This window comes from Otolemur garnettii, unplaced genomic scaffold, assembly GCF_000181295.1.
Source record: "Otolemur garnettii isolate 467f Iridium unplaced genomic scaffold, OtoGar3 scaffold00034, whole genome shotgun sequence".
NCBI classification, from domain to species: domain Eukaryota; kingdom Metazoa; phylum Chordata; class Mammalia; order Primates; family Galagidae; genus Otolemur; species Otolemur garnettii.
Window position 1 is genome coordinate 7,791,066 of NW_003852429.1, and position 9,006 is coordinate 7,800,071.

Below are 9,006 nucleotides of genomic sequence, written 5' to 3' on the forward strand. Positions count from 1 at the left end.
TGGGTTTCACTCTTGCTCAGGCTGCTCTCAATCTCCTCAGCTCAAGCGATCCACCCACCATGCCCTGCCCTCTGTACCTTTCTTAAGTGACTCAGTGAGGGGACATGCAGCTGTCACCTCAGTCAGAGGCTGGGCTTTTCTCCCGAGGTGAAAACTTTGTTGTTATAACTCAGTGTCTTTTTGGACTTATGTTTGAATTTGGGGTCTTCATGGGACATTATTATAAAGGAGGCCCTTGGTTGGGCAAGTTGGGCAGAGACTGTTCTTTCCTGACCTTCTCCTCCTTGCTGGCCCCACCGCCACCCAGGAGGGGAGCGCTACCTTAAACTAGAAGAGGCAGGTGTTACCTGTGGTTGACTCGGGAGTGCCAGCCAGGCCTGACACACACACCCCTCCATGTGCCCTCTCGAACCTTTGAGGGTCAGCAGCCACCATGTTCATCTCTAGAACACTGGGAAGGACAGACAGATCACACACATGGCCCCATAGTTTCAAAAGGTCGCCGGTGACTGATGATTGTTCAACACGGGGGAGCATAGGCTGGGCTCATTTGTGCAGACATTCTATGTGGTAAGGAAGCTTTGGTTCCCCCCACGTTGATACCTGTTGACTGTTTTTCACATCTGTATAAGGAGAGGATATGAGTTCTGTATTATTTTGTTGTTACCCAAGATCAAAATAGTTGTAAAGGTTGACTGCAGAGATTGCCTTTAATTACCTGCAGAGTAATAACTACTGCCCCACATACTGCTTAAGCTGAGATCATTCTTGCCAGACAGGGCACCATGTGAAACTCCTGGCGGACCACGGCACATGCACTGAGAACCAGTGAACACTTTTGTAGTAAGATCAGCCAGCAGTACCTTTTCTCATGGAAGGTTCTGGTGCACTGAATCCCAGTGCCTCCCAGGCTATAAATACTACCAGTGTCCCCGCACTAATGAATTCACTGGCAAGCAGGAAGTTAGGGTGACACCACCTAGGTGAGGAATCCTGCGTCATGAAGGCAAAGTCGCTTAACCACCTCGATCTTTCTTCCTGTAAAATTGATTGAGCCCAGTTCAGAAGCCCAGGGCCCCTCCCAGCCCTCCTCCCCCCAGCCCTCCTCTCACCTGCACTAAACCCTGCTCTGCTCAGGGCTTGGTGACTTACTGGTCTCTTACTGCTCCACCAAGGCAGAGGTTCCTCCAGGGACAAGGACATCTGAAGCTGTACTGTCTAATATGGTAGCCACAGGCCACATGCAGAATTGAAACTGAACTTAAATCACCCCCCAATTCAGTTTCTAAGTAGCACCTCCACATTTCAAGCGCTCGTTAGCCACATGTGGCCAATGGTGGTTGTACTGAATGGCAAATATAAAAACCATTTCCATCATCACTGGAAATTCTGTCCAGCATTACTGGACAGCAGTGACCTAAAGAGGAAGGAATACCACGTTCCTCTCACTACCTCCCAACGCAGGGCCTGGCACAAAATAGATGTTCAAAATAGCACGAATTCATGACAGTGGTTTGATGTTCTTTGAGTGGTCAGTTGGCTGATGCTTTGCTTGGCAGGTGTGGCAGACGTGGGTAGACAGTGCTTAAGACTTAGAAAGCCATATTCGAATGCATCGTTTGTGGCATTAGTACTCGTAATGAACTGCCATTAATAAGCGTCACTGTGTGCGGACTGCATGGACATTATATCATTGGAAAGCCCGTGTTACTGATCAAAATAAGGAAGAGCATTTTCTCACTTGACCTTCAGAAACGGGCTTGCAGCTATGGCCCAGGGGCCAAATCTGGTCTCACCTGTTGTGTGAATAAGGTTTTATTGAAACGCAGCCCTGCCCGTTCTGTTATTTCTCATCTATGGCTGCTTTTGTGCTACATCAGCAGAGTTGAGTCTTTGCAGCAGAAGCACAAGCCTCATATGTTTTCTATCAAGTCTTGTTCAAAAAAGAACTTTCCTGGGGCTATGTTAATATTATTCCTATTTTATGATTAGCAAGATGAAGCTAAGAAAGGTTAAGCCCCTTGGGGAGTGCCTGTGGCTCAAAGGAGTATGGCGCCAGCCCCATATGCCAAAGGTGGCGGGTTCAAACCCAGCCCTGGCCAAAAACTGCAAGACAAAAGAAAAAAAGAAGAAGAAAGGTTGAGCCCCTCACCCATGGCCACCGTGTCAATGACAAAGACATGCCCTGATGTCGTGAATGGTGCCTTTGACACTGTGTTATTGGATCCCAGGGTATGGTACCTTGGAGGGGAAGGGCAGCAGGAGTTCCTGGCTCTTCAGAGGAGAAAATGAGTGTGGCTTGCCCTGGGCCTCATTGTACAGCCACAGCAGTGCCGCCTCCGGCTCCCGGGTCTGCAGACCCTCCACCACTCTTCCTTCTGCCCCAGCCCTGGGGATGACCTTGCCTCTCGGGAGTACAGCCCTCCTCGCTGTCTGGTCCCTTGAAGCTCATGAGCGGGAAGCTCATGGCAGCTGCTCATCACCGTCCTTATGGTGACTTTGTCTGCAGAACTATTGCATTTAGTTCTCAGATCTACGAAAATAGATTAGAATTTTTTTTTCCAATCTAGTAAGAGACTTTTTATGGTGAAATGGCCACAACTGGGCTGGTCATACCAGAGGTGACTCCCGCAGAATTGGGCCTTGCCACTGGCCCTTGGAGTCTATCTGTCCACTCCCAGATGACGGCAGCAAAAGTAATAATGACACCCACCACGCACTGTTCCAAGCACACTGCACACGTCCCCTCGCTCAGTCCTAGAAACACTGCTGGGGGTAGGTACAGGGAGGCAGCAGAGGCCTGGTGGGAGGAAGCAGCCTGCCCAAGGCTGCGTGATTCTTACTGAACTGAAGCTCTGGCGCTCTCACCTCCCTCTACTGCATCTGAATCCTGTGGTTCTGTTTTCTGACCCACCCTTCTGCCTCTGTCTGGGAAATTCCTCTCAGGACCGTGGTTTCACAAACACAAGCACAGACTTTTTGCTAAAGGAATAAAAAGAACCCAGAAAATTATACCTGCCTGCACACGTGAACTATTATCACACCGTGTGAGTTATGTGGCATTATTCTCTTTAACAAATGTGAACTATTTCCTTTTCCCCTTTGCCTTTGAGCACTGGGGAAGCTTTGTGTTTAATACTTCTGTGAGGTCTTAGGAATTATTGAGAATCATATTTCATACCTTTAGCCTTTACTTCCCAGTAGTGTCTGGGAAATTCTTAAGCAACATCTGTGTGTTGGTTTGGGGGTGTTTTGTGTGTACGTGTGTGGCCTCCGATGGAATCACACACCTGTGTGAGAGGGACACAGCTACAAGGACTTCAGCGAGAGAGCGTTGCCTGGCCTTGGCGCCCTGCCTGTGTGACTCTGACCAGGGACTACCAGGGAGCTGAGGCCACTATAGCCTGACACCAGGCCCCTTCTGTGGGATAATTCAGGGAGGCTTTTATTTTACCCCTTGGATTTGGGGAGGAGACGGGTTGCTTTAAAGTTTCATTGGTGGTCGTTTTTGCTGACACGAACTGAATGCTTTCTGTGTTCCAGACACTGTTCAACCCTGCCCACATGTCATTTCATCTTTACGCGAACACTCTTAGGTAGACATCACTGTTATTTTCTGATCTCACAGGTGAGGAAATGAGGCCTAGACAGGGTATGCAACTTGGTAAAGCAGCACCGCTAGTTAAGGGCAGAACTGTTGTTTTTAACCCAGGCAGCCTGGCTGCCGCTATGCCCTGAGTTCTAGAACCTGTAGGCCTCACTTTTGGAGGAAAAGAACTCCAAGAAGCAGCTTTGTTACTGCTGGCTCCTAACATGTGAAGGACTTCTGGCTCCCAGGGTACCTCAGCCGTAAGCTGACCTAAAACCACCCTGCCCGCTAACCTGTGCCACTCTGCCCTTCCAGGCCAAACATGCCCAGACGCCAGACTGGGGCAAAGATGGGATATTCTTTCCAGCTATACCCTGTGCCATTTAGTGGCAGAAGCCATCTCTGCACTGTACAACCTAGAGGTGTGACCTGGGTGCCATCAGTTACACTACTAATTTTAGGCTTTGTAGAGAAATTTAAAAAAAAAGAAAGACTTCAGAATCAGAAAGACTTCAATTTTAATCTCAGTTGTCCACACACACCTCCCCCATTACCACTGTGTGACCTTGGGCAAGTTACTGATCTTTGCTTTGTTTTTTTTTCTTTTTAATACTGAACACATCACAATTCTTTGTGTCGTTCTTGCCCAGGGGCCATGCTAAACTTCTTGGTAGCATCCAATTTTAGTATATGTCCTGGTCACACAAGCACAAGTCACCCAACCTTTCTAATGTCAATTTATTTGTAAAGTGGAGATAATAATGTCTGACTTCGAAGGGGTGAGGGAGAGGAGTTCATACAGCATCTAGGATGGTTTCTAGATCATAGTAGCATTCAACAGGTAGTTAAAACCATCCCTGACAAAAAACTGGCATGTCTGATGCTGTCCTGAGGACTGACACCCTTCGTTCTGTTAGTGCCATCAACCCATGGAAATGCCAAGATTTTGGGGGGGTGGGGGGGTGTTCCTTTAGGAAAACAGCAGAGTCCACTGAGAACTCTGGAGTCAGCAACATTAGCCAGGAGCTTCTTTTGTTTATTCAACAAATATTTCTTATGTTCCTCGTCAGTATCTAAATTAGTGAAGGCGGGTTGGAGAGATTTCTTTGGACCGCAATTAGGACAGAAAGAAGAAAAAATTACTTTGTCTAGACAGAAAAAAGCCAACACAGTGAAAAAGGGGGATAGTGTGGCAGAGAGAATCAGGGACGTGGCTGTTCATGCAGTGGGTGAAGAAGGTTTCTAGCAGCAGCCACAGCAACGGGGTGCTGCTGTGGCCGCTCAGCTCCTCCTTCTGATGACAGAAGCGATGGCAGGATGTCAAAATCGCCAAGTGGGCTCCCCTGCCTGTCCTCAGGGACAGGCTTCATGGCTGGAGATGTGTCTGCCCTGGAGATGTGGCCTCTGAGGCCTGAAGCTCACACCCCTGCTGCTCACTCAGGAATTTCTCACAACTGTAACAAGCAGATTCTCAAGAGCAATTTTAAAAGAGAAAGATTTATGTCTCTTTTCCGTGTGCTCAGCTCTTTTCAGAGGTTGTGCAAAACAGAAATCCCACAAGATGCCCAGGAGTGGGAGAACCCATAGGATTGGTCTTAACTGTTGTTAGGGAATGGCCAGATGAGATAGTTGCCTGTTATTTTTAAAAGGCTGCCCTTTCACTCCTGCTATAGAGCAGTCACTCTCCCTGAAAGGTGTGAAGGATGAGAGGAGACCGTAGTGGAAGTATTCAGGCCAAGTTTACTGAAAAGGGAGGGTGACCTTCCTGGGCAGTGCAAAGGTGGCCTCTGTGCCCAGGGGCAGTTAGAAACCCCTTTATATGGGGCTCTAAGGACTGGGCAAATTCCACGCCTTGCCTACAAGGTTAGGGTTCTTGACATGACCTTCTGGGGAGTGGGCTAGCCAGATCCTTTGTGTCTTTGTCTTAGGAGAAAAGGAAAAGGAGGGGAGAGGGTTTAAGTGCGTTAGGCCCCCCCCAACACTCCACAGTGGACAAAAAGGCAGAGCTTACTTTCTGATTTTCACTGCACCACGGAGGCAGCTGGAACCAGCCCACGAGGGAGTCCAGGAGGGTCTGGAGCGCCTTCCCTCTGTTCTCTGCTGCAGCAGATCAGGGGGTATCTGACCCCTTTCTCAGCAAAGTTGAAAAAAAAATAAATCACAACCTTAAGACTAATGTATAATATTTATACATTAAAGCACTTTGCATTTTTGTAGCATCTTAAAGCATTTTCCCTGCAATTATTTGGTTTGGTAATGAAAACCACTATGTGGAATTATCCTCATCTTTCTGTCCGTGGAAAATGAGGCTCAGAAAGAGGGCAGTGCCTTGCCAGAGGTTGTTTGCTGCGAGGCAGCTGGGGTGGCTCCTTCCTTCCTCCCTGGAGCCTCTGAGCTGGACAAGCAGAGGTAGCTGGAACCTCAACTTGTTCTTCGGGCCTCTCTGGAGCAGCCCTGTGGGACTGTGGGACAGAACTAACTATGATGATGGGCATGTTCTGTGTCTGCGCTACCCGGGATGTTGAGCCCTAGCCACGAGTGGCTATTGAGCACTTGGAACGGGGTAAGTGTGACATGGGAGGTTGAATTTTAAAACATTATTTTAAGTGAAGTTAACCTGTAAATAGTCCTGTGTGGCTGCCTGTTCCAGAGGCTTGAGGGGGAAGGATGTTTTGTTTTGTGTTGTGACAGAATGCCTCTGCACGCCACGTCCTCTGCTGGCCACTCGTAGGATTCTGAGTCTTGAGATGGTTGCTGAAAATTCAAACTCAGTGAGCCCTTCACTCTTTGCTTCAGCCAGAACAGGGCTACTTTTGTTTGAAGAAAGTTTTCACTGCTTTTGAATACAAGAGAATACAAAGGAGTTAAAGCTATTGGTCTGAACGAAAACGCAGTGAAACACACTGGAGGCAAGGCAGTGTGGCCCGCGTTTTGTTTATCCTTTAAAATGTTGTGTGTGTTTGTATTGAAGGCAAGAAAGGCACCCAAGGACGCTGTGATCCTCTGACCGTACTCCACCCCCAGCAGGCTGTTCACTGGTGAGGGTGACAGTGATGATGCTTGTTGGTGATTGTTTCCTTTTAAACATGACTAAAATTTCATGTTCTCCAGCACAGCCTGGAGCTAGTTCTGCTCCAATTTTCAACTTTCTCCATGACTCTGTAGCCCACTGTGCTTCAAGAGGAAACTGCCTCCCTTAGGCCAGTGATTGGTGGAGTGTGGGGGAGAGGGGTTCTACAGAAAGGCGTTTCAGCAGGGCCATCACCACATTGCCAGGCAGGAGGGACATGGCTCTGTTTTCCACGTGTTTTAATATGTGCCATTAACAGGGCCAAACCCAGGTATTAACACTGGGGCTCATCCAGACACCATCAAACCTTCCTATGGGCCAGGCATGGTGGCTCGTGCCTATAATCCCAGCAGTCTGGGAGGTGGAGGAGGAGGATGACTTGAGCTCAGGCATTCAAGACCAGCCTGAGCAAGAGAGAGACCCCCCCATCTCCACTAAAAATAGAAAAACTAGCCAGGCATGGTGATAGGTGCCTGTAGTCCCAGCCACTCGGGAGGCTGGAGCAAGAGGAATGTTCAAACCCAAGAGTTTGATGTTGCTATGAGCTGTGACACCACAAAACTCTACCCAAGGTGACAAAGTAAGACTATGTCTCCAAAAAAAAAAAAATCCCTGCCCGTTACTGGGCATAACTTTTGCACTTCTTACTCAACTCGACCTGGGGCCAAGCCTCAGAAGGAATAAAGTCACAGATCTGTGCGACCAAAGGGTGTAACCATGAAATCAAGGGTGACTAAGAACAGAAGGCTCTGTCTCCTGAGTTACCTGCAGCTGCTGAAGGCCCCGTGGGGATGTCACCTACATGTCTTCTCCAAGTGAATGGGACTGTCCTCTCTGTGGACTTCAAAGAATACTGAAATCTATCAAAGATATGGAAATCCACATAGATTGCATGTGGTTAATATAATAATATATTTAACATACAAGGTACATAAGGGTGTCCTGAAAGTCACCATACACAGGGAAAATGGGAAGCTGTAGTTAAATGTACCTTTATTTACAAAATATTCACTACAAAATTTTACAAAGAGGTGGCCAATACATAAAGAATATTTTATAAAATTTTATAATGATTATTTTGTAAATGTTCATTTAGCTATAATTTATCATTTTCCCTATTTGGGGGAGTTTAGGGGTGACTTTCGGGATACTCTATAATAATATACCCTATTACTTTGACTGATTTGAACCCAGCCACCCTCCCCACCCCAGGTATGGCTATTAGATTTGTCTACTCACTTTCTCGTTCACACACTACCGTTTTCCTTCCATAGGCATACAACACACATAATCATGTGTATTTTTTTTCCATTTAGAGTAGCGGTTCTCAACTTTCCTAATGCCACACCTCTTTAATACAGTTCCTATAGGTCGCGGCGACCCACAGGTTGAGAACCTCTGATTTAGAGTCTTAGAAACTACCAAGAACAGTAAGAATGAGGATGTGATGTTTATTTTGCATGGAAGGACCGGGGAGCTTTACAAAGCAAGTCTTTTCAGGGTGGGAGGGTCAGAGACAGATGATACTTAATTTTGTGACTGGGGGAGGGGAGGGATGGGCATTGAATAAACATGGGATTATATCAGGCCACTTGGAATACTCTGTGTGTCAGTCACTGCCTGCTTTTCTGGTAAGGAATCTCCTTGGTCTCTTTACCAAAGCTAAGTTGAATGTTAACTGCTTTCTAGAAAACACCCTCCCAGAGGGAGACCACTTCCTGGGACTGTGATGCTTTGCAGGAGATTTGGGAGATTTTATTGCCAACAAGGTCATCCGCACACCATAAACTCTTGTTTCTGTTAAGATTCTAAGCGCGTTTTATGTTGACCCTGCATTAAGGGCATGCACAGGAGGCCCCTCCACTCGGGCACAACCTCAGGATGGGTTCTCCTTCTGCCCTCAGAGGGGACCAGGGGGCGGAACTCGCACCTTGTACTCTGTAGACAGGCTCACTTGGTCACCCACAGGAAAGTGGCCATTTTCGCGTCCTTCTTTCTGCCTCCTGGTCATTCTGCTGCTGAAGCACTGATGGGCACACAGTGCGGTGGCTGGAGTTTTTACACAAAGTCAGGACGGCCTGAACGATGAGTGCATGGAGGTGTGTGCTCAGTCCTACAGCCTGATAATGTGTCATCAATCCTGGGTGTAAATTAATCTCATTGCACGAGTCAGAATTTAGCATTGAGGCAGCTGTTTTAGGAGACTTTACATGGTTTTCCCAAGCGGAACTGTCAGAAGAATTTCCATCTTTGTTGCTGTGTGGTAATTACACAGACAACAAGTATGTGGCCCTGCCCTCCAAACAAGGGCCCTTTTCTTGTGAGGTTGACATCCGGAGGGTGTTAC

The 9,006-nt window shown here is 47.6% G+C and overlaps 1 protein-coding gene and 1 non-coding gene across 3 annotated transcripts in view; one reads left to right on the forward strand and one right to left on the reverse strand.

Moving 5' to 3' along the window:
- The window catches only part of FARP1 (FERM, ARH/RhoGEF and pleckstrin domain protein 1), a 281,209-nt gene that overhangs the window by 247,748 nt on the left and 24,455 nt on the right, over positions 1-9,006 (forward strand). The gene's annotated exons all lie outside the window — the stretch shown is intronic.
- LOC111725248 lies at positions 4,195-4,300 on the reverse strand. Its single transcript, XR_002773356.1, has one exon. It is a non-coding gene; the product is annotated as a U6 spliceosomal RNA (small nuclear RNA).